This window comes from Harpia harpyja, chromosome 22 (assembly GCF_026419915.1).
Source record: "Harpia harpyja isolate bHarHar1 chromosome 22, bHarHar1 primary haplotype, whole genome shotgun sequence".
In the NCBI taxonomy this organism is placed as follows: Eukaryota; Metazoa; Chordata; class Aves; order Accipitriformes; family Accipitridae; genus Harpia; species Harpia harpyja.
In genome coordinates, this window is record NC_068961.1 from 20257522 (window position 1) to 20280066 (window position 22545).

The 22545-nt window shown below is 42.2% G+C and overlaps 1 long non-coding RNA gene across 1 annotated transcript in view; it reads right to left on the bottom strand.

The window, feature by feature from the left end:
* Positions 1-7237: 7237 nt before the first annotated feature.
* The window catches only part of LOC128135282 (uncharacterized), a 407736-nt gene continuing 392428 nt past the window's right edge, over positions 7238-22545 (bottom strand). The window contains exons 2-3 of the long non-coding RNA XR_008233040.1: positions 9378-9499; positions 7238-8034 (exon numbers count right to left, since the gene is read on the bottom strand). This is a non-coding gene — a long non-coding RNA (uncharacterized LOC128135282). The remainder of the gene's footprint in view (positions 8035-9377; positions 9500-22545) is intronic.

Here is a 22545-nt window from a genome sequence, read left to right on the forward strand (position 1 = left end):
CATCATCCAAAGAAGGACTGACTTCCACTGAAGGTTTTTTAAATTGTTCTCTACTCACGTTAACTTAGTAGCAAATGGTACCCTCGTGGGGAGTAGGCTTCCTCTTATCTGGCTTCAGCCAGCTGGATGATGGCTTCACCAATCTAGATGGCCAGTCTAAGCCAGATATCTATGCCCCTGCCATAGCCAATGGAGACAAACAGGACCATCTATTTCAGACACTGATCTGAGGATGGGGTGAATTGCCATACAAACTTCTATTCCCTGCTGATCCTATAGGAATGTGCTCTTTTTTTTTTTTTTTTTTGTGGGATGATCTGCAGCAGTACTACTGATGAAGAGGAAACAATAAAAATGTTTTTTTCTGAAATGGAAACTGATGGAAAAATTTTTTTTTAAAAAAAGTAATAATTTAATATTTAAAAAACCAAGGCTCTGGGATCAAAGGCGAAAAAATCAAGGCATAGGATTCAGTTGCCTAAATGGAAACATTTAGAGCTACTTTAGGCATGTAGGGTATCTCGTTAGTTGCCTCCATCTGCCACTACAGAGGGTTATGGGTATCTGAGAGGCTTTCTAACATGTCTGCCGGCATCTAAAATGATTGACCAAAGACTGGGGGAAATACCTTGAAGCGATACTGTGTGCCTATGTTGAGAAACTGAATCTTGCCTTTTCTTTTTAGTTTCATTTGTGGAAATCTGTCATCGTGCCTTTTTTAACATTTAATTTTATGTTTTCATTAGTGTTTTTCTTCAGTGAAATCCCATCTTCGATATATGTACTATGCTGGTTTGTCTCAGATATTTGTCAGTAGAGCTTGCACAGAAACTGGCAAAAGATGTAACTCACCAACACCACTCACATGTAAAGCTCCAGGCATACACATTTTTTTAGTAATTACCAGGGAAAAATACCTCTTGAGATACCTTCCTCTGCTTGAAGGACACCTGCTTGCGGACTGATGATTAGAGAATGGGTAGGAAGGAGATCAGAGTCTATACACTGGCAAACCGAACCCCGACACTTGGTGTCCTGGGGGAAGATCCTGCCCACAAGGAATGATATGGAAAGGTCACCACCCTGTCTTCTCTAATGGCTATATTTTGAAGAGAAGTAGCGATGACCTTTAATAGAATAGAATAATACTTTTATAAGAAACATGCCTCACGCTGGGAGGACTATGGAGACAACAAGGCACCTTCACTGTAGACCCCAATAGGATGCCGAAGTTTTGAGAGGGCTGAGCCCCAAGATGTGTTGCTCTTTTCAGTTTTTCTCTTGGCTGACTATTGGCCGTGCCTGGCCCAGCAGGCTGGCTGTGCTCAACGGCCTTGGCACTGGCTCTTCCCTCTTCTGTAAGGGCCTGGGGGTTCATCCTAGATTCCTCTTAAAAGCCCATATACCCAAACTCACTACACTGTCTAACTCACAGGCACTCTTTATTCTTTCTTTCCATTCGTCCATTGTAAAGGACCAATATATTATGAACAGACTGAAATCACCACATTATTTTTCTACGGACATGTAATGACTAACATACACAGTAATGACAAACACACAGAGTAGATTTTATAATCCTAACATTCCTTTGATGACTACTGGCCTGAGCTAGTAAAGCCCCATAAGCAGTTCCAGTTGTCATCAAAGATCAGATCTGGGATTGTACAAACTAAAGGTGATGAAAGTGTTGTATGAGATTTCGCTGTAAAAAAACCCATCCTTCATTGAAGTCATTTCCTGGCAATACCCCTGTGAACGGCAGTGAGAATTTTGTGTGAGCAAGAATTGGTTGAAGATAGCAAGGCTAGATCTACACCCTGGGCATCTCTGCTGTGCTTTTGTTGTAAGAAGCAGCGCTGGGGTGGATCACACCCTTCATTCGTAACAGCTAGTAAATTGAGGCTCTTTCTGGCCTTGGTTTACATGAAATATTTCTGCTCTGGTCTCTTTTTGCTGTTGGAGTATTGCCCCTTTGTGGAATGGATAGGCTGCTCTGCTGAGGCAGCTCTTGTGTGCAGAGAGCTTCGGCTTCACGAGAACGACTAAGGTCCGGTCCGGCCGCCAGTGCCAGCTGCCTCTTGTTCAAGCCCCTCCAGCCTCCTCCCAGAGGGGACTCCAGAGTTTTCTGGGGAGGCTGGAAGCGGCTGCACAGCTGCTGACCGCTCTGCAGACCAGCACAGATCTACACCAGTAAGTGACCTCTTGCTCGGTTGCTTCCCTGCTGTAGCTGAGGCTGGTGCAAATGCTCTCCCGTGGCAGAGAGAGCTGCGAACCCTTTCCGTCACATAGACGGGTCCGTAAGACTTTCACGAGCCTTACAATTCTGCGCGTAATACAACATCAACTGACGGGAGTCACGTTTTTGCAGATGTGTTTTTCCACACATGGAAAAATTCATTTAACTTTTGTAAAAAGTTGCCTTAAAATACAACGTAACATACACGCCGCTTTTCCTGGGGCTTCATTTTATGCTTTTGTAGAAGTAAGAAACCAGAAGAACGTTTCCTTAGGCAGAAGCTTTAAAAAGACTTTGTGTGCTAGTAAGGGCAAAGATGCGGTAAAACAGGACATGAGTGGAGGGAAGAACAAGCAAAGCTGGCTCAGGAACTCCTCCTCTGCAAAGTTAACAATGACTGAATAGTAAATTGTTTTTTAATAAGTTTCGTATTCTCCTGAGATATGGTTAAAGGGTTAATTTAACGCTTGACCCATTAAAACCGTTGAGTGCAGTGAGAACCTTGTAAGGCTGATCAGATGATTATTTCTGGAAGATAAGTGGTTGAAAACCGAGCCTCACTAGTTCAGGTAATCAAGGGAAATCGGCATAAAAGAGAAGATGCGGCTGAGTAAAGACAGAACGGCTACCTGAGATTCTATTACTTGTCGTCTTTCAAGCATAATAATGAGATTATAGTAACCCTAAACTGGCTGAAAACAGAAATCTGGCTGTCTGTCAAGTTCATTGTGTTGAGTTTTACAACACTCCAGATCTGGTTCCTCTGAACCTACAATAATTATACCAGGAAGACAGGCTAAAGAAACCCTTTTCAACCTTGGACCTTTGTCAGGTTTTGGCTTATGCCCAGAGTACTATTGTTTATGTCATGGGAAAGAAAAAAAAAAAAAAGCAACAAAAAGCGTTGTTAATGTTTATTATTATTTTTTCATCATGCGATTCTTAAAAAAATATTGCCACAAGTCTTTCCTCACTCCAGCTGTCACACTGCCTTGTGATTTTCTGAATGAACTCGTTATTGAACCACGAGGCTCTTGGCTTCTTTGTGGTTATTCTAGTCAGAGCCTCTTGCTGTAATCATTTTGCACACCTTTAACTGACACATGCCCTCACATCACACGCATGTGGGGTAGTGCTCCTACTTTTTAAAAAATAAAAAATGTCGTGAGATTCAGAGCCCATGACATTAACCTCAAATGTATATGTTTCCAGCCTGGACTAATCTCAGACTCAGGTTGTTTTGGTGTGGAGAGAATTGTCTAAAACCTGGGATGCGAGATACTGTTTTGAGACCGTGCTGAGATAGCAGCTGTAAGGTTGCAGTTCAGGAAAGCTTTTAGGTCTTTGAAGTCCAGCTGCCTTCAGCTCTCATCACTCCTCCTGCTCGGTGCGAGGCTGTACCTGCCCTTCCTTCTGTCTTGATTCGCGCTTGTATAAATGCTTTTCCAGGTCGGTGTAGGCTTGGGCTGCTAGTATGAAGAGATGTTTGTATCCATGCCTCACTTCAGGCTGTGAAGGAAATGATCAGGTTAAAAGTCGGTATTTACTGTGCATTTACTGTCACCAGCCTGTTCTCGGAGGTCACCGTCGCTGTTCTGCAGGCAAAGCTGCCTGGCTTAGCCTGGATGAGGTGGGCAGCCGGCATTAACCTGGCCGCTTTCTGCCAAAAAGTGCTTTACAGTTTTGTTCACCCAGCCAGCGCTGCTGAAGCAGTAACTCCCGTGACGGTGAGGGACCAGCACCTCATCACAGTCCCGCTTCTCTCAGTACGGCTGGAGGAGGGGACGTCTTACGCAGCTTCAAGCCTCCATGCAAGAAATGCGGATCTCCTGGCCCTTGATGCTGGCAGATGAGCTCTTTTGCCCCTGTGTGTTTTGTGGTCTTGTGAGCTGGTGCAATTCAGCCTCCGAAGAGCCCTTTCCCTGGTCTAAACTCTGTCTCCCAGAGGGAGCCAGGGCATAAGAATGGCAGTTCACAATTCCAAAAAGTCCTTGAGACACAGATCAGGCCCCAAGCACAAGTATAGGCTTCGGAATGTGACTAAAGGCTTTGTTCAATGCAGACCTGTGCTTGTAGCAAGTGTATTTCAGACAGACACACAGGCATTCAGCATTTGTTAAGGGCTGTGCCCACTGCAGGCTCTCTCATGATTTTTCACAGACTATGGGCTTGTGACACTGTTCATAAGCTGCCTTTATTCCCATTTTCAACTCCCGAATATCCATGTAGAAAAAGAAACATTGGAGACCCTGCAAAGTCAAATTAGAAAATATTTATATATCTTTGAGCTTCCTTGAAAATGTATTTTAACAGCTATAAGCCAGGCCAATAATCAGCATCGCTATCACAGGAAAATTCTCCAACACACACCAGTGCTAGAGTTGTTATTGACATATCACGTACTGCTGTTTATGGAATAGGGAAAATGACTATCACTGAGCTGCCTTCCGTGGTTGCCGTGAAGTAGCAACCACTACTAAATATTTTTTAAGTCCTAAATATTTTTTAAGTCCTTAACAACAGACTTAGGAGCCTAATTTAGATGCACCTATTTCTTAAATGTGAGTTTTGCATCTCAGTGCTTTTGCTGGAAAGGCCACATCCTATGGGCCTTTCTCATGTGAGCAATACAGAATAGTCCTAGGGCCTTAACCTTAAAATTGAACAGATTTTCTGACAGCAGTGTGTTTGACAAAGCACATAGTGGGTGTTTTTATTGCAGATATATCTTCCCTGTTTGTTCTAAAAATCAGATTCTGTTCCTCATAACTAATAACCAAGGCCCACAGAACTACCAAGTTTATGTCAAAGCAGAGCTAAATTATTAACAACCTTTGTGGTTTCAGGCAGGGCCTGGTTCTCACAAGTCAAAGTCTATTCAATAATGGCTCTGCAGTTCATAAATCACCGACTGTGAGAAATGGAAATACACTGTACTATGGTATTTCTAATTAATAGAGGGTCTGTGGTGCCAGACGTGCAGAGCCCTCCAAAACAGCATTTTGGGCTGCTGCTTAATATAGTTCAGTGAAGAACTAGCCCAGGAAGATGAACTACTGACGTTAAACAGATTGGAGGATTTGGCAGCAAATCAGATTTTTTTTCACTGCAAAATGATGGTTCATCAAAATGGAACCATTTCATGGAAGTGTATGTTTTAGCAAAGCTGCCCTGGGAAAGTTTAACCAACCTAAGAGGGGAGGGCTGTTCATTGTGGAGAGAGACAACAGCCTGAGCCCAAGGAGTGAGCTGAATGCCTGCAAACAGCTACTAGCACTGGCTTTTTATTTTACTGTACATAGAAAAGAAAAGAAAAGAAAAGAAAAGAAAAGAAAAGAAAAGAAAAGAAAAGAAAAGAAAAGAAAAGAAAAGAAAAGAAAAGAAAAGAAAAGAAAAGAAAAGAAAAGAAAAGAAAAGAAAAGAAAAGAAAAGAAAAGAAAAGAAAAGAGAAAAGAAAAGAGGAAAAAAACAGTACTCATAAGGGTTCAGTTACTCAAAAAAAAAATCTAAAATCTTGGGTGTGAAATCCTAAAGCTTGCTCCCTTCCTGGGTTGTGCAGAGGAAGATCTCAGCACAGCCCAAGCTGTCCCCAGAGGGCACGGGGTGCAGGATTCGGACAGAAGGCTGCCCAAACGCTCCCACGCCCAGTGCTCCGGTCTCCCCTCCCTGACCACGTATCTGACCAGTATCGACTCCCATGGACTCAGGAGTAGCTCACAGAGCCTACACTTCTGCCATTTGCGTTGAATATGCCTGGTTAGATGAAAGTCGTGGATGTCCATTTGCACGTGGAATAGCAGGTTCTGCTAAGGTAGAACTGAGAAACGCATTCGTCATTCTTCTGTCCTATAAATATACTAATTCATGTCTACCTGACACAGTTCAGCTACTATTTCACCCTAACGTGGATTTAGGACCTCATCTTCATATATTTCTTCTTTAAAAAAAACCCCTTACTTGCGCGGATAAGTGAAACAGGAATGTGAAAAGAGACAGGAATACTCAAAGAGCAGCCCGAGTCCTGAAAGCGAGGAGTTAAGTACGCTTCACTTCAATTACCTCAGTATTAGCAACTCTAAAAAAAGAATGTTTGCAATATCTAATGAACCTCTGCAGTGTTGTTATGGCCAAATATTACGAAGGAGTTACGAGGAAACTGCAGAGTTAATAGAACTGCATTGAAGCAAGGATTTTCAGAAGTGACTTAATCTGAGGCTTGAAAACTGAAAGAACTTTTATCCTTGTTGAAAAACTGCTGGCTCCCTTCACCCAAACATATTTATATAGATATTTAACTGATTTCACTAGTGAACAAGCTAATGTATTCTAGAACAATTTATTTTAAAATGTGAACTGTAAAATTATGCTACAAAGTTTATTAAACTTTCAGGTGTTACATTTTGACATACTCAGATCTTTCCTTTAACAATGACAGAATGCTACACAAAAATACTGCATTTCATCTGGTGTAGGTCTTTATCTTATCTTGACAGATTATTGCTGGTTAAATTGTAGAGCTGACTTAAAGGCAGGACTCTTCAAGGGAGTGAGAAATTAAGGCTTCACCAAATGGTAATAAAGCTATTAAAAATGCAAACAGCAAACAGCTACACTGTACAGGTTAGACAGCTAATCCAAACTAGCAGTTTAAAAAAGCAGAGCAATTACACTTTTATTTAAATGCAAGGAATATGAGCAAGAATAGAATGAGGTGCCTTGTTTAAATGCATTCTTTTGAATATTTATTAGAAATAATACATGTAGTTAAGCCACTTATCTGATTTCAGTGAATAAGTAAAATGCAAAAGATCAATTTTCATAATTATACTAAAGAAGTCTGTCTTTCATAAAAATCTCATTAATAACACCATTATTACTGAAAAAATATCTCAGTATTATTATTGTTATTCTAATTATCAGCAAAATGCTACTGATAATGTTGTCATAAAATTCCTTTTTACTATCCTATTAAGGAAGATAGACTAAGTAGTGGTTTAAGTTAAATCTAGATCCTAAGTGGCATTTAAAAAAAAAAAATCTTCTTTGTGTATTTGGGTAAAATACATTATGTGTATAATTACAAAAATTACTTCAGGTTTAGCAAACAAGAGATATATAGATAATGCATGCGTGCGTATGTATTGTTATATCTATAAAACTATATAGCCAGCTCAGTAGGAAACACACCGAGGCATGCAAGCAGAGTAACAAAATGTTGCCCAAGGACAAAAATAGTTTCTCAGCAAAATTTTAACCAACAGCCGTTTTCACGTATTTGTTATTATCAGAGGGCCTGTCAATACTCACTATTTTTAAGTGCCCACCTGGATTTATTAAATTGCTAAAGAGCTTGGGGACCTCTGGAAATTAATATTAGAAAGGGCACGTTATCTTACACAGGAAGGAAATTTTAGCTGCTCACATCCATTATCCAGCATGCTTCAAAACTAGGCCAGCATGGGCTGCAGCGCAGAGGAGGGAGCAGGAAGGATTTTTGGAGTTGGAACCTGACAGTTCTTCATCCTTATGGCAGGCAAGGACCTGGACAGCCGACACGGCTGGCGAAGAAGAGAATTTGTTGCTGCCATGTAATTCATAATACATGGGCTGGCACCGTGTCCGGGAGCTCCGTGCGTGGACCAGGACCTCGGCGTGTGAGCTCCCGGCTGGTTCCTCACCCAAAAAGCTGATTAATAAATAATAGCTACAGTAGCCACCAAAGTCAAACAAAAACATGTACACAGGCTTCCCTGGGAGGTCCATGGCAGTGAAGAGCTTTCTGAAGCAGGAGGCACCTGGAGGATGAAGAGACAGTTGGAAAAGTTGCACAAGTTTTCACGGAAGGCAGTCTGCCGCCCTGCTGCCCTCTCTGAGCTTTCACACCATACAACAAGAAAGACGCCACTGGCAGCACTGCAATCTTATAGGCCTTATCTCTGGGGAGATAATGCTGTGAGACATGTTCAGGATTCCTGAGCAATAGATTTTCATTGATTTAGATGGTTCTGGCAGTTTCTGGTTCTGCTTTCACAGCCACCGTGACTTAAATAATAGTGGAAACAAGTTCATTGGATGGTACCACTGGAAGAGGCCAGTGTCTGGGAGCAACGAAAAGAGCAGGCTGAAGGGCACTTTTCTGCCCAGATCTTGATTATTAATATATACATGGCCTTACGTGCATAAATAGATACGGTGGGCAGTGGTTGGGCGAATGGATATTTACCATAGCGCTGATTAAGCAATGCCTACAGGCATGATTAAGGAGGATCTAAGCAAGAGTTCAAGGGTTTTCCTGAACAGGGTTAGAACCAAACGCATGCCTAAGTAGATCACAGATTGATTTTCTGTTAAGACATGTATTATTTTTTGTTAATTGGTATCATGTTCTGAAAAAAACCTCCTGGCAAGTGAAATTTATTTGTGTCTATAGCTTGACTGCCTTCTCCTGTCTTAAAACACTTAAAGAAAATTAAGTTATCTAAGTAGAGAGAGTCAGATAACTTTCAGAAACAACTTTCAGTGTATTGCAATCACTGAATGCAATATAGTTATACTTATCCCAATGTGTCACAGGTGGCATTTACCACTATGCATGAGTGTTAAAGCAAACAGAAACAGCTTTTATCACAGCAGAATGTCATGATCTGCACTTAGGGTTCAATCTTTCCATCGACTATGTGGGCACAAATTGACATGCCTCAGAGAGTAGGATTGAATTCTCCACTTATTTTAGAAAGTGTTCTAAAAATACAATCAATATAGGGGGTTGTAAAAATAACTTCTTTTTTTTTTTTTACTTGCTAGGGAGAACTGTGCATAAATTATGGCTTTATTTTCTTCTACTTGAGAATTATGTAAGTTGCACAAAAAGCTCAAAATAATTTAATACAACCATTGCACTTTTGCATCTGCGTGTTTCTAGTGATTTCTTTTTTCCTCCCTTTTTCTTTCCCCCCCTTTCTCTCGTTCTCTGTCTTCCACCCTCTGTCTCTCGGTATCTCTCTCCGTGACTCACACACACGCACACACTCTCCGGTAGCGAGGGCATATGCAGTAGGCAATCCCCAATTTTCCCACTTGAAAGTGTTCCTGTGGCTTCCAGTATGATTTTTCTCAGCTTTTATGTATAACCACCTACCTCTGCAAGGCAAATTGATTTCTGTTGATCTCTTGGGTGCACACTTAGGGCAGGTTTCACTTAGTCAATCTCTGTCTCCATCCCACTGTTTGGATTTATTGTGGATACTTTGTAAGCAGTGGCTAATTTTAAGGAGGAAGAATACAAATAAAATAATAGTAAGAATGCATACTCTTCAAGACAAGAGCTGTCTCTTTTTTGGCTAGCACTATTTGTGCTACTGTAACAAAGCGGATCATAATTCACCAGGGACACAAAGATTCCTCCCATTTGGGCTAAATCCTGGAATCTCCCTGTCCAAAAGCCCTCACTGGATTTTCTTAGTGAAACAGTTAAAATTTAGGTAACTTCTGTCCCCATCTGCCCGGGAACACAAGGCCCCTGGGGCTGCGTGTGCAGTTAAAACTGTGTTCACAACATCAGCGACAAAACCCTTCCTAACCCGGGTGTGCGCACACCCTCGCAGTCCTTAATTATGTGACCACGAAAGCCCCCCAGAATCATGCGGATTTTGTCTATAAAGTTGGGCACACATGGCGTTTTACAATATTCTTTTAGTGTAACCCAGCCACTTTAATTTACATGTCAGAACCTTTACTGCTGTAATCTCTCTTCCCTCAAAAGTTCACATTAACAAATTAATCAGCCTTGATGTGCTATGTACTTACCAAAAGGAAAATCTTGGGGTGTTTTGGAGATGGTATTTTAGAAGCATAAGCACTTAGAAATGTCTTTTAATGAGTTGAACGTCTTGTTAGCGACTGTATCTCCTACATAAAGCCATACCTACTTTGTGTTTTTCCTGTGACCAGTCCTTAGGCTGTTCTAAGGCTCATATTCACTCCTCTGTGTGTTAGATCTCTTTTTCTTCTTTTTCTTCTCCTTTTCCCTTTCTTCTCCTCACCTCTCCTATCCTTCCTTGTTTCCCTTTTTCCTTTTCCTTTTTCATAGGAATTTGCACTTCTTTGTTGCTGATCGGTAAGTCAACAGCTTCTCAATAAGTCAGTAAGAATAATTTGAAAAAATACTTTCCCAGAGAAATACCTGGAATATATGTGTGTATTCAAACGTTACCTTTTCACATTTTAATGAGCACAAACACAGAAATAATATTTATAGCAGATATTCATCCTGCAGTGAGCTCCTGAAGCATCATCTTTTGTACAAAAGTACCACAGCTTCTTAAGACTACTTATATGCATGAAAAATCAAATTTGGACACTTAGACACTTTTGAAGACTTGAAACAAAACATTAGTGAAATAATTGCTGAATCCAGGAAATTACTGTGAAGTGATATGTGACACATTATGTCTGTCAGTGTTACTGCAAGTGAATGTACTTTGGGCCAGATCATGGCCAGCCACTGAGCATTGCAGGAGACACAGAGCAGGCTTCAGCAGCTAGATAGCATTTTTCTTGCTTAAAATTATCTTTCCCTGCTATGCTGCCGAGCTGGCTGCTGGTTCCCTGTTCCCAGGCTAGAGGATCAGGAAAAATAAGATTTTGTCATTACTTTATCTTGTAAATCACTGGTTGTTAGGCTCAGACCAAAAAGGCTACTCCAGTCAGTGCAAGTCAGGGAAGACTCGACTGCTCCTGCTTTGCTCCAAGGAGCAAAACCAGCCCTTGGGAATATGAACAGAGCACCTTGGATGCACAAAAAGAAGCACTCACTTCAAAACACACATCAGGGAGTATTTGATGAATCGCCCATTGGAAGTTACAGGGAAACAATGTCCATTAATGCTCTCCAAGCAGTCCTTAGACGCACCTGTAATCCTTTCTCCACCTGTATTATCATGAACTGCAACACTTGTTTCCTTCGATTTCTAAATGTGATGTAACCTTTTCACTCCAAATCTCTTATTTTCTCTGTTATGTATTTCAGGTTCTCCACAACAGTTCCTGTAAATGTCAGTATGGCTCCATATGTAATTTCTCTTCACTCATAGCTGTTGTTAACATAACATTACGCAGAAAAACATATACCTCACTTCTCCAGGCCCTCCACCCCAATTTCTCTCCTGGTATTGGAGGTGTATTATGACTTTTATTTCTATTTAGGGGCACTTTAGGGGAAGGGTATGTTTATAATTTTGACAATGCATATGCTTATGTTTAAAGCTGTCTCCAAGTAGGAAGGCAAATAACCATTATCAGTCACTACTTATTAAATAAAATTGTAGCTAGTAAACAGCCAACTTTAGCCATTTTTAAGTCCAACCATTCAGTTGGTATGGCATTCCCATCTAGAAGATATTTACCTTTAAGAAAAATTACAAAAAGAAAGGGTATATGGGAAGGGGAGAGGAGGGACAGAATGATTCATAGGAAGAGTCATGGCTCCTGTGGAGCTATTCTTTGTTTCACAACACAATCTGTGCTGTAATCCTGTCTGCTCAAAAAACAGTGTAAAAGGATCTGTTATTTCACCCCTCATTTACATGGTAAGAGCGTGTTGTGATCCCCAACTGCTGAAGAAAGAAAATACAGTAGCCCATGCTCCTAATTTGACCCCTTTCTTTATGAAAAAGCATGTTACTGTAAACATTAACTCTGGCTAATAGTCCTCAGAAACACTGCGCTTTGTCATTGTTGTGACAAACATCAACCTGCCTTGGCTGTGAGATTTGCCCTCACTTGATGGCCCATGGCTCTCTTAAAGCCAGCGTAGCTGGCTAGCTCATATGGGAGGTGCTCTAGTCCCTTAATCATCTTCATGGCCCTTCATTGGAGTTCCTCCGGCATGTCCATGTCTCTCTTGTACTGGGGAGCCCAGAACTGGACCCAGTACTTCCCTTATGGCCTCACCAGTGCCGAGTAGAGGAGAACGATCACCTCCCCTGACCTTGCAGCCCAAGATATCATTAACCTTCTTTGTGACAAGGACACATTGCTGGCTCAGGTTCAACTTGGTGTCCACCAGGACCCCCAGGTCCTTTTCTGCGGAGCTGCTTTCCAGCTGGGCAGCCCCCAGCACGTGCTGGTGCCTGGTGTTGTTCCTCCCCAGGTGCAGGACTTTGCACTTCCCCTTGTTGAACTTCATGAGGTTCCTGTCAGCCCATCACTCCAGCTTCTCAAGGTCCATCTGGGTGGCAGCACGACCCTCTGGCATATCGGCCACTCCTCCCAGTTTTGTGTCATCTGCAAATTTGCTGAGGGTGCGCTCTGCCCCAACATTCAGATCATTAATGAAGATGTTAAACAGGATTGGACCCCTGGGGTACACCACTAGTTACTGGCCTCCAACCAGACTGCATGAGACTGAGCAGCACCCTCTGGGCCCAGCCATTCAGCCGGTTTTCAATCCACCTCACTGTCTATTCATCCAGCCCACAATTCAACCTCTTCTCTATGTGGATTTTATGGGAAACAGTGTCAAAAGCCTTACTGAAGTCCAGGTAAACAATATGCACTGCTCTCCCCTGATCTCCCACACCAGTCATTTCAGCATAGAAGGTTATCAGGTTGGTCAAGTATGACTTCTCTTTGGTGAAGCAATGCTGACTACTCCTGATGATTTCCTTGTCCTTCAAGTACCTGGAAATGGTTTCCAAGATGGTTCCATCACCTTTCAAGGGATCAAGGTGAGGCTGACAAGTCTGTAGTTCCCCGGGTCCTCCTTCTTGCCCTTCTTGAAGATCGGAGTGATATTTGCTTTTCTCCAGTCTTTGGGCACTTCTCCCAATCACCATGATTGATCAAAGATCATTGACAGTGGCCTCACAATGACAGCTGCCAGCTCCATCAGCACTCATGGGTACATCCCGTCAGCACCCATGGATTTATGTATGTCCAGTTTGTTTAAGTACTCCATGACCTGATCCTCTTCCACCATGGGTACCTCTTTCTTGCTCCAACCTTTGCCCCTGGTCTCTGGGATCTGGGATTCCTGAAGGCTGGTCTTGCTAGTAGAGACTGAGGCAAAGAAGACACGCAGTACCTCATGTCCCACGTAACCAGGTCCACCAACTCCTTCAGCAGTGGGCCCACATTTTCCTTAGCCTTCTTTTTGTCACGTATGTACTTACAGAAGCCCTCCTGTTGTCTTTGACATCCCTTACCACATTCAGTTCTGGTAAACCTGGCTGTGACTCTTTTCCACTGAACTCTGGGAAAACACATTGCATTTCTGCAGTGCAGGGGTTAACTGTGATGAAGTGTTAGAAGAACATCATTGCCCAGGCGACGGTACTCCCTGTCATCTTCTCTAACTGCAGAACAGGTTAAGCATCAGCTGAGGGGAAAGAGACTGCTAGTGCTGCTACCCAAACACTGTGGCAGGATTGTCAGCCTGGGTTGGAAGCACCATCAAACTCAGGTGACAGCTTGTTGGGATAGATGGGAGGGATATCAAGAGTGCAGGAGCTGGGTTTAACTCTGCAACAAAGGCTGTGTCTACTCTAATAGTCTAGTTTTACTCCCAGAACATGGTCACCCTGACATCTTTGCTGCACACGTGCTAGTTTACACCCAAATCCCTTCTCCAGTAAGACCACATATTCCTGTGGAGGGAAACCCGAGCAGAGTCAATAGGGCAGTTTGCTGAAGGACATACAACAAATAAACCCCTTGGCTGTGGGATGCACTGACTGTGGCTCGTTCTGCCTTGAGTCACCCTGTGGAACTCTCCCAGAGGTCCTTGCACGACCTGGCATCCACATGCCCTCATGCCCCCTCCCACACCACACAGCACACACTGTCAGCATCATGACAGAGACCCCCTCTCCAGCAGGCTCTGACCCGGCACCTCATGATTTCAGTCACTTTATACCGAAAGTCCACAAAAATCTGTGACGAGCGCTGTCTCAGAGCCACAGGGCAGACACCCGGATTAGGCTATTGCAGGCAGCGTTATCCCAGGGCAGGGGGGACACCAGCCAGCCCCACATCACACAAGGGCCCGAAGGTCTCACTAGAAGCTGTGGGTATAGTGTAAAACACAGTCTCTGTATCTGTGCATTTTATTTTATGCTATTTTTCTAATTGAAAATAAACACAACCGTAAGAAGAAGAACAACAGAAACATCACCAAAGAAAACCTACAACATTGTAGTGCCGCTACGCAAAGGGCAAGCTCCTCAGTCCGAGGCACGGGTGACATGGTTTAGTGGCCGTGGTGGTGTTGGGTTGACGGTTGGACTTGATGATCTTAAAGGTCTTGTCCAACCTAAACAATTCTATGAGTCTAAAGTGCACTTTCTCCCTTTTTCTGCAGTGCTCCCACAGGGATCAGAGGCCCTGACAAGGTCTGAACATATAGCACCCACAAGGTAGCCCCCCAATATTAGATCCTTGGCTCACCTCTGTGGGCGCTTTCTTCATCCATCTTGCTGACGCTGGAAGAGGAGTGCCACTGCACGGTTCCCAACAAGAGGGCAGACAAAAAGGTGAAGGACTTCAGCTTCATGATTAGGCTCTCACTGAGGAGTAGACAGTCCTGGCAAAAACGTTTTTGTTTATTTTTGAGAGAGAAAGAGAATTCCTCTTCCGGGACTTAGGTGACATTTAGATCCCTTTGAATGCATTTAGATCATAAAGTATCTCAGGCAAGAGATTAGTCACCAAAATTTCCAGACTCAGGGTTTCTAAAGGTGTTTGAAAGCTAACTTTGGGCACCTAACAACCTCAGGCTGAACGGTGAGGCACCCCGTGTTTTGGGCAGTTACTGAAGAGTAGCGAAAAAAACAGCTTTGGACAGCCCGGGATGTCGTCTAAAGCATTAGGCGACAGTCACTGGAGAGCAGTGCTGCAATCAGTTGTTTAAACTCTGATTGTTTCTCAGTCTAAAACAAAGATATCCCTTGCCGTTACTTGGTGGCTTCAAGAACTTCATCAGGTATTGCATTCACACCAGTACTTGTGCTGTATTCCCACAGTATTTACGATGCCATTGCAGAACGGTTGCCATTGTAATATAAGTTCTGAAAATTGGCAACGGACCTCTGATGATTAAAGAAACACTGGCCATGTCCAAATGAGGCTGTAGCTGCTTACCTTAATATATAACGAACTGATGTCAAGTATTTTTTACTTCTGTTAACCAAATATATTTAAGACAGATTTACTTTTTATTTTTCACTGAAATCTTCTTGAAGTGGGATTCTATGATACCATTTGTATTAGCATTGTACTATACAGTTTCCCATTTTCATTGCTGTATGAGAGAGGTTTCCTACTTATGAACTAAAAAAGATGCATTGCAGTTTTTTCTATTCCGGATAAGGTGTTGACAAGTTTATACAAATACAGAAGGGCAGATAAATGCACTCTGCATCAAGACCAAAGTAAGTGGTATCATAATTTCAGAAGTGTTGACAATTTTAAATGTGTTTTATAATGCTGCTAAGAAGTTTTCCTAAATATGTAGCTCCTACCAATATTGTGCTATGCTACTCATGTACAATAATGCCAAAGACCCTAGAAAGAAGATAAAAATTTCTTAAATAACCAGGAGTCAAATTCCCCACCTATGCAGACCTTTGGATGTTAATGGAGTTTTGCAAGCTGTAATGCAGGAGATTATTAGACCTGGTCGTATTTACAAGACAACATACCGGAAAAAAATACAAACAGTCGCTAAGGTGAGGCTGCTGGCTAGTAGTTTTCCTTGAAACTTTAAAGTTACACAACTCTGAAAACTAGATTGCTGAGCAGAAATCGAAAACTTAAGGGGAAGACTCCAGGAGCAACAACTGAGGAAAGCGGAAACCAAATTTTTATCTAAATTCAGATTTTAAATATTGAGATTAATTTAAAATCTATAGTCTCCTTTTCTGCTGATTTTTCACAAACACTCAGGAAAGCAGAATACTCTTTATTTTTCCTGTATATAATTCAGGCTCATGGATGTCGTGTGTCTCAGATGACAAGACCGCTTATCCTCTCAGTTTTTCCCAGAAGTAGTTTCGCAGTAAGACCTAGCTTGCTGTGCCAAAGGACTACCCTGCTCATCTTTAAACCGCAGAAATCTCAGGAACAGCATCAGGTTTTCTTCTCTTGTTTCATATGCTATTTAAAGCCCCCTCTAAAATCATGCATAAACTATAAAATGAAGCCATGTTTCATCTGCCTTCCAGAATCTGCTGGATGCTCACCAGCTTGCGCATGAATGCAACTTTTGAATACCAGTTGCAGCCTCTGAGGAAGACAGTCCCGAGGAGCTGACTGCCAGGCTTAGGCTGGCCCCTGTGCACCCTTTTTGGCATCAGGCTGGCACCGACACTTCAGTTCTTGAGGGCTCTGCAAAGGAGCCTCATCCCTGCACTCATTTGACGTATTGATGCAGGGTTATCACCAGTAAAACCACCACAAATCTATTTTTTTAATGAAGGCCATTACTTGTAGATTTTCTGTCTTGGACATATATGGGGATGTATTGCTATTAGCAGCCCATATCCTGTTGTTTCCCTGAATTTGTGGCTGCTTCTCGTTCCCTTGTCAATACGACAGCAGAAGAAGAGCCTTGTGGAGTTGCTCCTCGTGGTCGCAGCTGGAACTGTGTTGGGAAGGCACTGGCAGGGACCGAGCTGTGTCTTTCCCAGATCAGAAAATGCAGAGGGACCCACAGTGGGCGGCAAATGTTTGCGGCAACCTCAACAGTGCAGCCAGCATCAGGCTTCTGAGGGTGCAAGGCACCGGTCCTTCCAAAATAGGGTGAATTTTGCTATGGTCACCTCAACATCTTCTTCCTTCCCTGGCCTGGGATTCCACGCAGTTGTTCCTATTGCCTGTCCATGAACTGGGCACTGGACCCAAAGTAACTCAGTTTGTGAATATATTAATATATGGTTTTAGTTTGGGAGGGAGTGCAGTGAGGAACAGCACCATGGAGCAAAGATCCTACCAAGAACCTCTTAAAATGGAGGAGAATTAGGAAAAAACACAGAGTGAAGTACTTAGAGCATCTGGGAAATAACATTCCTGGTATAAAGGCTGGTCTGGGAGACTGAGTATAGGTGTTTATGAAGAAGGAAGATAAAATGGGTATTGGATCTGACGTCTGCTGGGGAGCAGAGAAGGAAGGAGACACCAGGGACAATGGGTGGAAGCAGACATGGCCACTAGCAACAGGTTTATATTCTGACAGTTTCCAAGGTTATAACATTCAGGTTTGTTCTCACTGGCAATAACTCAGCCATCTTCACAAAAAAAGAATGTATTTTGATGCAAAACCCCCTGTGTGACAATCATTCTGACCAGCCTTAGCTGGGAGGTTAGGGAAAAGGCAGGAACCGAGTGATGCAGATCCTTGAAGGCACGGAGAGAAAAGCTTTGACTTCACAGGCGACAGGCGTGTCGTGGGGTGAGACATGTGGACTGAAGAACAGGTCAGATAGGTGAAGCAACTGTGAGAGAGGAGTTTCAGAAAACACAAAATACATGACTATCAGGGTAATAGGCATGTAATAAATGAAAAGAAAACATCATTAATATGGAATATAATATCGCCTTGTTGGAGAGGACTATTTTAGTCTCAGAAAACATAGACAAGTGGGACTATTGAGAAATACAGCAGTGTTTGTTGAAAATCTGAGCCATTAAAAGGTGACTGAGGTGGAGAGACCAAGCTGCATTTCTACAGAGCCCCAGCACGTGGCAGAGACACAGAGATGTTTGTACAGCCCAGTAAAACTGACTGATGGGCTACAACAGAGACTGCTGGGGGCGTAGGGGGGTACTTAGCAGAGGTGTCGGCATTCTGTCATGCGGCAGATGTCAGGAGAACTGAAGTTGATCCCCAGAAGGCATTTTAAGATAACATAAAAAGCAGTGATTATGTAGGTATATTAAAGAATAGGGATAGCAGAAAGTTCAGAACTGTTTTGTTCTTTTTCCACCTGAGAACAGAGCAAAGAAATATTTGAGAATAAGACTTTTTTACAATACTAATGAATGAGAATGGATATTAAATTTGTCTTAAGCTTGTGACTTCACATCATAGAGTCCTAGGAACAGCACATCAGAAAAAAATTAAAATCTGAAATATTCGTTATAGCTGCTGACTTTCAAAAAAACCTTCTCTTTTTCTGAGGGAATCAAGGGCCCAGGAATCTTGAACTTCCAATATCACATATTAAGCTTGAGCTGGGTAGGCTTGTGCTTACCCGCAAGGAAAAGGGGATTCTATGTCCCAGTGAGAAAGCAGAAATTAATTCATAATTCCGTCCCTCTAATTATTAGTTCCACTCACCAGTAATGGACAAGAAACAACCCCGTATGACTTGGGGAACTAGTTACTCTGGGAAAGCAGCAAGCATGAACAGTGAAGGGGCACAGATCCAACACACGATAGGCTGAAATTGGCTGAAATATGTTCCCAGCAAGTATTTCTTGAATACTTATAAATAACAACAAAATACAAAAAACCCTAAACTGTTCCAATTGGTGTGTTAAATAATAGCCCATCAGTTGATGAACATACTGTTTGCCATCAACTGTTTGTCCATCCCTCCTGCTGATGGGAGAGAACTCCGGCTGAGTGGACAGATGTTTCTTTCTGCTAACTTTGACAACACTTGGGTCCATAGTCCTTGACCAGAGGAACTAATTAAGTAATAAAATCAGCTCTTTGTAAGACAGGAAGAAAGAAAGGGTGGAACCACTGAAGAACTTGAGGCACTGATTAACTCACAAGTGTTTCCTGCATAATGCAAATCATTAATGCTTAATGCTCTCTGAGAGTAATAAACCAGAACCGTAAGTATAACAACAATATCACGAATCATATATGAATCCTACAGGACCCTAGGACATTTTTCTTTCTCCCTGAATTGTTCAGTTTGTAAGAAGAATTGTTTTAACTTCTTATTTAGTAATCTTTACATTTTGATTCTATACATTAAACTGAACTTGGCTATCAGGTTCTTTGTAGTGTGGGGAATTAAGAAAATAGCTCTCCTCAAGTACCAAAAGGTGGAAAACTTGCCAGAATTAGCACAAATACAGACTATGATCAGCCTAATATTAAATGAACGCTCACTGTATCTTTCCTCTGCCAGTTAAACTACTAATTGATGTGCTACTGATGAATAAAAGGGCTGGTGTTTCAGCCATGAACTCACTTCACCACGGCAGTTTACTGAGAGCCCCAAGCTGCTGAGCTCATTACAGATCCCTTCGCTGAACTGGCTTTACAGGCAATTTTGTGAAGGGGCAGCATCAGAGCTAGCCCACTGATTGGGACTCCATCGGCTCAGCGGGGCTCCGGGAGTTCAGGGGAGAGAGCACGGCACTGAGCTAAAAATACGTCTTTGCCTCTGTAGTGTCAGGAAGATTGCCTGGCTGTGCTAATTGGGAGGGACCGCGAGATCTGGGTGGTATTTTAGGCTAATCTCGAGGTGGGACCTCTGCAGCATGCATGTGGCTCTGAATATAATCTCCTTCAGCACTGTCATTTATACCATTGCAGGCATTTACAATCAGAACCGTCCTTGATTGACTCGTGGCTGTCGCTGCACCCTAGACTCGTCTTGCAGGAGTGAGGGGGGATGAGGGAAGGTGAAATGGCTGTGCACTGAACCGACTGACGAAACCCTGCCACAATTTTAGTGCGGCGTTGAAGTTGTAAAATGGGAGAAATTACCCTGGCGGGACCAGGGCTTGGGGGGACCGCACAGATATATAGTCCTCCCTCCGACACTGACTGTAGACTTGCACAACAGAGAGGGTTTTCTTCAACTCCCTCGCGTCGGGATTTATTTTCAGTCCTGCCTTCTTTCTCCCAGTACTTTCCTTTTTAATTCTCTGATCAAACAACATAGCCCTGATCTCAGCCGTTCCCTACCTTACCTCTATCTAGCGCACAAAACCCCCGTGTTAAAAAAACGTGGTGGTCAGAGGAGTCTGTGTTTCTGCTCATCCCGCATGGACTTGGAAAGGCAGAAGGCAACAGAGGAGAGAGAAAAACAGGAGGAGTGTGAAAAACAGTGACAGACTGAAAGCACGAACAAAACCAACAGAGCCAGAAGTAAGAAGCCTGACAGAAATGGCTGGAAGAAAAACTCGATCATGAGACCACTAAGCAATTGAGCATTTTTGCTTAAATAACACATTGGACTGCTTGTTTGTTTGTTTGTTTGTTTGAACAGATATACAGTTTTACAGGGGTATTCCTTGCTTTGCTGGTAGGACATATTTCAGCAAAACAGAGAAAAGTAGAATATTTCACTCATCCAAATTTGACAGGATTTTTTTTTTGTTAGAACAACTTCCTAAAACACCAGCATGATTGGGTGAGAAATGCCAATTTCATGCAATGAAATGCAAATTTCATGCAATGCTCATTGCATGAAATATCTGTGTCATAGACCAGTCTACCGACTGTCAATTACTGGCTGAAATACCTAAAATAAGTTTTATAAGCCTCTTCACATGATATAGGAACATTTTCCTGAAGCAATTGCACTGGAGATCTTAGAGCAGGTATGAATTATAACAACATAATTTTCCAAAGAAAATGCAATTACGATAAAGTTTAATGTGTTGCTTTTGCCCCCAAGGAAAGTGCTTTATCAACTTTACTGGGATCGTTGCTTTGCACAGCATCAGTCCTCTGACCGTGTCTCTGCAGTGACCTTAAGATTGGACACAAATCTTAGGCAACCTTGCAAGAGCAAGATGAAGAATGGTGCCCTCAACCAAAGCAACATGGAAAATTTTAGGATGTTAAACCACATATAGAAATAAATAAATGGAGGAGTTTTCTAGATTATGAAACAGCACCTCTTGTCAGGCTCCTACACCTATGTTTAGAAACTGAAATGAAGCAGCTGATGTTTGTAAGTGCTGAAGGCACAAATACCTTTTATTTTCCCATTAAGGCCCTCTCCCTAAAGCTCTAACCCTGAAGTACCAGCTGATATGTCACCTTTTTTTTACAGCTGTTGCTATTTATTTCTAGTGCCTTTATGACTAATATAATTCTAATAAGAACTTAACACAAGCCACTACTCCAGGTTTAAAATAGTCTTAATTCTGTGTAGCTGCTTGAGAACACCTTGCTATAAACCTAGAGGATGTTAGAAAGGTTTCTGAGGAGAGTAAGTGGCATGGTTAAAAGACTGGAAAGCATTTTTGGCAGTGTATGTAGAAGAAAGAGAAGGTACTCAGTCTAGATAAATTATATTAAAGCCCAGGTTGAGGGGTGACTTGATCACGTAAGTATCTATATGGGGGCAGAAGGATGGCTGTAGAGGACTCTTCAGCCTAGCAGACAAAGGAACACGTTACACCACGCCTGGGAGATCAAGCTAGACAAATTTTGACTAAAAAAAAGGCCTAAATGGTTAATGGTGATGGCAACTAACCACTGAAATTGTCTACTGAAGGCTGTGGTGCATTTTTTTATCCCTGAAAATTCTCCAAATAAAACAGGTTTCTAAAGTATACTCCAGTTTAACCACAGGCTTTTGATTTGAAAGAGGAATTCATTCAGGAAAGATCAGAGGTATTCATAGACCTAACACCTATAGTACTTGCTACATCAATAAAATGTAATACATAACACAGCAGCGGGCCAATCGTTCCATTTTACTGCTCAGCTAATTCTATCCTGAGAGCCGTTGGCAATATTTTATCCAAGGTTTTGCACAAAACCATCGCTGATGCAGAACAACAGAAGAGAATGGCAGGTATGTCCTGATGTCAGATCTCCAGTAGTCAATCGAAAGGAGTACCATTAACTTCAGTGGGATTTGGTCCAGGGTCTTATTTAGGATTTGAGAAAACAGAAACAATTTTGCTTTCTGGCCTTATGCGTGAGTGAGTAAAGGCTTAGAATATTTGTAAAGGCTTAGAATCCTTCTAATTACCATTGGTTTTATTGTGTCAGACAGGTAAATGTTCTGTGATCTGCTGGGTGTAAAATTGGGGATAAATTTATCTTGGGGATTTCAGCAGAAGAGATTCAGCCCTATCATCAAAGCTAAAAGTTATTTTGGGTCTAGGAAACTATTTCTGGATTAAGTGTACAAAATGAGTCCTAGAATTTACTTTAAAATGTTAAAAATAATGCCGGGTATGGAAATCTTGTCACCATTCTTTACCAAATGAGGTACAGAAGGTACTTCTGCTTCCATTTCTGCTTCCCTGGTCACACAGGGTGATCCACCAACTTCAAAGTTTTGACTATTTATTTTATACTTTTGATTGAATTTGGTTCTGAA